This window comes from Manihot esculenta, chromosome 3 (genome assembly GCF_001659605.2).
Source record: "Manihot esculenta cultivar AM560-2 chromosome 3, M.esculenta_v8, whole genome shotgun sequence".
Lineage (NCBI taxonomy): Eukaryota > Viridiplantae > Streptophyta > Magnoliopsida > Malpighiales > Euphorbiaceae > Manihot > Manihot esculenta.
The window spans coordinates 11,372,532-11,379,181 of record NC_035163.2 but is presented as its reverse complement, the minus strand read 5'-3'; positions in this window follow the sequence as shown (position 1 = coordinate 11,379,181).

Genomic DNA, 6,650 nt, shown 5'->3' with positions numbered 1-6,650 from the left:
CTTTGAAGTCCTGCAAAGGATTGGGAATGTATCGTACAAGCTGGACTTGCCTGCTTCTATGGAGAGAATCCATCCGGTTTTCCATGTTTCCATGTTGAGGAAGTTCGTGTCAGATCCGGGCAAGGTTCTTAGCGAGCCTGATGTGGAGATCCAAGAGGATCTCACTTATGTTGAACAGCCAGTGCGGATTCTTGACACTCAGATCAGAAAGTTGAGGAACAAGGAAATCCCGATGGTGAAAGTCCTTTGGAACCACCACAATTTGGAAGAATGCACTTGGGAGACCCGGGAGTCCATGCTCCAGCAGTACCCCCACCTCTTCTGAGGTTAGTTGAGATGTGTTCCATGTGCTATATGTGTGTATGTTATGTTTGTTTCGCTATGCATGTACTAGTTGAGGAACATTCGGGGACGAATGTTCTTAAGGGGGGGAGAATGTAATACCCGGCTAGACTCCGGTATCGGAATTCCTACCGTCCGGTGGAATTTGGGTGTCGGAAACCTCTAGAAGGGTAAAAGCATGTTTTTATAAAATGTTTTCATGTATTTTAATGTTTTAAGTATGATTTTAAATAAGTTTTTGCATGAAAATTCTTTAAGGAAAAACCCAGGTTCGGCCGCCGAAACTCACTTTCGGCCGCCGAACATGCATGGACTTTGGGAGGCACGTTAGGCCCCCGAAAGTCTAAGTGAGGGAAGTGCAGGTTCGGCCGCCGAACCTTATGTTCGGCCGCCGAACATTGCATGGATGCGGAGGCACATTCGGCCCCCGAACGTGGCCTGGCCAGCCACTATAAAAGGGTCCCCTTGGTCCGCACGGGCGAGCTTTTTCTCTCCCATTGTCGGCCAAGGTGAGTCTCCACCGTTCCTCCCTCGATCTTGAGTGTTTCCTCTAGATCTTTCATGGTTTTAACAAGTTTTCATCTTGCTTTGAAGTTTTTAAGCTTTTGAATCGAGTTTTGAGCAAGTTTTGAGCTTGGAGACCCAAGGAGCTAAATCTCTTCCAACTCCAAGTTAGATCGCCTCTACTCTCGATCTTCAAGAGGTAAGGGTCGATCTTGAACTCTTTTATGCTTGACACAAGTTTTGTGAAGATCTTTGGGGATTAAAGGCATGTTTAGTTCTTGTGTAGGTTTATGGGTTTAAGTTGTGATTTTTGAGCAATGTAGCTTGTTTGTGTGTGAATGAAGTGTTGTAGATGGGGTATATGCATGTTTGAGGCCCCTAGGAACTTGTATGTGTGTTTTAGTTGAGAAATATGCATGATTTATGGTTTTGGGAGGCAGGAGGTTCATTCGAACCAAGTTTCTGCCGTTTGGCAGAAACCAGGTTCGGCAGCCGAAGGGAGTTTCGGCCGCCGAACCCCCCTTGTGGAGGCAGCTTTCGGCTGCCGAAGGTGCCCCCGAAAAGAGACTTTCGTCTCTGTCTGGCACTTTCGGCCGCCGAAGGTGCCGCCGAACCTAGCTGAGTTTCGTCTCTGTCTGGGGCTTTCGGCCGCCGAAGGTGCCGCCGAAGGTGCCCTGTTCAGCCATTTCATGCATATTTTCTGTGATGTTTTCATGATGTTTTAGGGGGTTTTTGGGGGATATATTAGAGTTGTGTTTATATATGTTTGGTCCCTCATTGGAGTCCACCTGTGTAGGTTCGGACCCGAGGAACCGAGGACCCCAGCAGTGAGTGAGCTGCTTCAGTGTCTGGTCAGAGCTAGCCAGAGGTGAGTGGAAACAAGCTTAATGTTTTAAATCAAGCAATTAAATGTTTTGAGCATGTTTCATGCATCATGATGACATGTAATAGGCTGATTGCATTAGTTCACGAATATGTCGCATTGCATTTTATTTTGTGGTTGTGGGTGAATGCTGTATGATCCAATTAGTCCACGAGACTTAATACATGATATAACAGGAAGACCAGGACCCCATGCTACGGCCTGGCACGAGGCTTTATATATGTTATGACAGGAAGACCAGGACCCCATGCTACGGCCTGGCACGAGGCTTTATATATGTTATGACAGGAAGACCAGGACCCCATGCTACGGCCTGGCACGAGGCTTTATATATGTTATGACAGGAAGACCAGGACCCCATGCTACGGCCTGGCACGAGACTTTATGTATGTTATGACAGGAAGACCAGGACCCCATGCTACGGCCTGGCACGAGACTATGTTGGGACTAATTGGTGACAGGTTCACCCTTGCTGTGAATTGTTTGTGATATGATGCATTCCATGAAAGCATGAATTTCAATATAATGTTTTTAGTTTCTGCTCACTGGGCTTTTAGCTCACCCCTCTCCCCTAACCCCAGGTTTGCAGGTACGGGTTTGATAGAGAAGAAAAGAAGAGAAAAGTCATATGTATGTAATAGCTAGAGTATGTGGACATGACAAATGATAAGAATGTAATGTAAAGTTTTGAACAGTTATGTTTATGTAGTTATGTTATTGAGGATAGAGTTGTGCTTGACCATAGTATATGTTAATCCCTTGGTATGTACATGATCTTATTTTATGATGTATATGTGAACCAACTCAACACAGGATATATATTGCCCATTGAGGCTTTGATGAAATCCCACAGAGGGATTAATGTTTATGTATATGATGAATATAGTGTATGCACAGGTTGAGTTTGGTGAATGAAGAAAAAGAAAAGTTTTTAATTCTTATGTATGTTTGTTGATCATGTATGGGATTAAACAGGTAAACAGGATGTATGTAGGCTTGCTACGGGTTCCGGCGGCCTTAAGCCGACCTGAATCCTAGCGCCGGTAGCGGTCCGGATTTCCGGGGCGTTACACTTTTGCCTGCTCACAACAGTCTTGATCCTTTCTCTGATTATGGGCACCACTCTACTGGTGATCTCTACTAGCTCAGGCCCTGCCAAGGCCCTTTCTCCAACTTCCTCCCAGCAAAACAGGTGATCTGCACTTTCTTCCATATAAAGCTTCCATAATCTTTACTAAGACACATGCTACTTTATGATAGCCATGAATCTTTCTTTTAGCTAGGCTTTGAGAATCCCACCAGAATGAATTCATCATTTTTTTCAATTCTTCTCACAAGAAAACAGGTATAGCAAACATACTCATAACATAGGAGGGAACAACCTAGACTACAGATTTAAGTAAAATTACCTTACCGACTCTAGAAAAAACTTTCCATTCTAACAATTCACCTGTTTCCATAATCTGTCTTTCAAAAATAAAAAAATACTTACTTTTTTACTTCTACCAATTAAAGAAGATAGATCTAAATATCTCTTGTGATCCAAAGGATTAGTTAGCACCCAAAACCGAAGAGACATAGGCTCTGTTGGCACTAGTGTAATTAGAGCTAAAAAAGATGCTAGATTTATCGAAATTAATAGCTTGACCAGAAGCACGGTCATAAGTCTCCAAAATTTTCTTCACATGTCTACATTCTAGAGCATCTACTTTTTAAAAGAAGAAGCTATCATCAAGAAATAATAGGTGTAAAATTGCAGGAGCTCTATGACATACCCATGTACCATGAATTAAACCTCGACATTCAATATTGTGAAAAAGAGCCGATAAACCTTGTGAGGACAATATAAACCAATAAGTCTTAGCCCTCTTTTAGGTACAATAGGACCAAACTCATCACTGTTGTAACATAACAAATTTCAGACAGTTCCAATCAACCTATCATATGCTTTATTAATGTCCATTTTAAGAGAAACTTCACGTTTCTTACCTCTTATTTTCCTTTTCATGAAATGAATAAGCTCAAAGGCTGATACAAAATCTAGGATCAACTCATGATAAAAAAATTTTGAAATGATAACCTGACAAGGAACGAGGCTAAGGTATATTCCAAAGGTTACTCTACTACACCGCTAACCAATCAATGTGGTTATAAACATAGATAATCAAGCAATTCCAGCTAGAGAACGCCACAAAAAATTCTTGATAAGTTAACCAAGCAAGAAGTGAGGAAACTCATATTAGAATGCCACAAGGTTGAACATTGATAAGTTGCTAAACAATAGAGAAGAACCAAAATTTTAAGAATAAATTCTCATTAAGGAGAAAAATATTAAATCTTCAATTTTTTTTCATACAAAATAAAGGCTATTTATAGCCAAATATCTCTTAATCCTAGTTAGAATAGGAAAAAAAAATAAATCCTAATTGAAATAGGAAAACAAAATAAATCCTAATTGAAATAGGAAAACAAAACAAATCATAGTTAAAATAGGAAAACATAAAGAAATACTATTTGAATAAGGAAACTACATCTAATCCTACTAATTTGACTCCTAATCTATATAGGATCATAAAAAATATCAAAACACACTATAATATCTTTTATATGAGCTTCCAAAATTGAATTAGTAATGGCTAAATTTGTACTCACGAATTTTAATAAGAAAATATGCTCATTTCTTTTTCTTATCTTCCAAACGTGATGTTCAACATGAATAACTCGAATTCTCTTTTATTTCTCATGATTTAAAACTTCTCATTGTATAACTTGTTATTCAAAAATCGTGTCATTCTCATGTTCGCATCAAAGGTAACAACAACATTATCTGTAATAGGTATAAAAGTCGACTGAGCAGAGGAAATAATACTTGGTAATTGACGGGTGTCAAATCCGTCAATTAAAACTTATTTTCTTTTCCTTGATTCAAAGAATTTGTAGATAGGGCAAACGAGTGTTGATCCCACAGAGATATTAACTTTATTTAATTTAGATGACTAGTAAAATAAGAAGAATAGTTTAAAACAAAAAGAGAGAAGAAGAGAATCATTGTTTGGAAAAATTGATTTAAAAGTAAAACTGAAAGAAGAAAAATAATGCAATTAAGATGGTAAAATAAATAATCAAATTAAAATGCAGCTGAAGGTAATCAAATTGAGGGGTTGACAGTTGATCATTGATTAGAAAGAAAAATCATTTTATTATTTATTGTTTAGTTAAAGTGTTCAAACACACGAATTTCACCAGTTCTTCCTTACGATTAAATTAATTCGCTATACGTTTAAATTAATTTCTAATTAACTAATAACCCTAACACGCGTGTAGATTTAATTAGTTAAAGAGAGAAGAAGCCAAACTTGATCAATAATAACATGCGAATTATTTAAATCAAATCAATTAATTTCTTAACTTAAATGAATATACTAATTGCTACTTGTTATTAACCCAATTAAATAATTATGGATTTAATTGTTTTAATTATCAATATGTTGTCTTTCCAAGAGATTCAATAGGTCTCTTAAATTCCTAAGATGATAATAATAGAGGTGTTGTTCCTCAAAAATAGAAATTAATTAAAAATAGAAATAAGATGAAGAGAATTTAAAAACATAATCTCACAACTTTGAATAAACCTCAATTTTGATTAATTTCAAATTAAAAAGAAGTGTTTAGCCTCTAAGGGTCATAATAATATTGCAAAGAAATAAAGAATAGAGAAGAAGAAAAGGGCAGCTAGAGGAGGCCGAATATGACAGAGGAGGAGAAAAGAAAAATATGAGATGCTAGTTTAATTCTAGAGCAGCCTTTATATAGACTTTTTCCCAACAAAAGGATAAATATTCACAATTTATATCTTATCATGATTCTAATCTGATTGTGTTTGCTTCAATCTGAAACTGATATGAGCAAATCAAATTTTAGAGTATGTCCGTCGCCTTAGGCTAAGCCTTGGGCAAGACTATACCCTCCAGTCAGAAAATCTTTCAATTCCACATCTTTTTATTTCTTTTCTTAATTTCTACTAAAAAACAAGTCCAAAATCAAATTTCAAGTAAAAATCAATTACTTATATCAAAATCATAATAAAATCATGAAATTTAATAAGAAAAAAGTAGTGAGTTTTGTCCTCAAGCATAAAAATTCAAATCAATACAAACGCAGCCCTGTCCTCAACCATTTGACACTTAAGTTATCCAAAATGAAGAACTAAATTGTCATACAATAGGATAATAGCAAAAATAGCTTAATTTTACCAAAGTTCACTTCAACAAGTTTCGTGTTTAAAGCGTATTTCTCAAGTCATAAAACTGGCCCTCAATCCAATTTTAAACATACAAATTATTAGAAGCCACATAATATTAAATTACTCTTATGAAAGAATAAACTCTTAGAAACTCTCGACTAGACTAAAAAAATTTAAAGATTTGAGGGATTATTTTTACACTTCATACTATATTTTGCTTGAAACCGATGAAGTGAATATGAAACAACTGGTTACTAAGCCACTTATCCCAGGTTATTCAGTTCAGGTGGCTACTAACTCTACTCATGGTCACTTAATTAAAAGACATGGAGCGAGTTTTTAAACGGTCTAAAAGGGGTGATACTTTTCTAAACACCGATTTTTCCATATAGAATCACATTAAGGGGTCACTAAGTATCGCACTACTTGAATCATCAAGTTGATAACCAAATAATCAAGTAATTAGAGCAGTGGGTCATAGAAGTACATTTATTTTGCTCTTTTTTTTTATACCCCTTAACTTTTATATAATAATATGGTGTACACCATGTTTTTAAAGTTATTCTTAATAAAAGACGATAATTTATTTAAAAATCATATATTCATTATCTAACTATTTAGATAAGGATTATACTTCATGAGCTTTCAAAACAAATTTTAAAAATAAGACTAATAAAA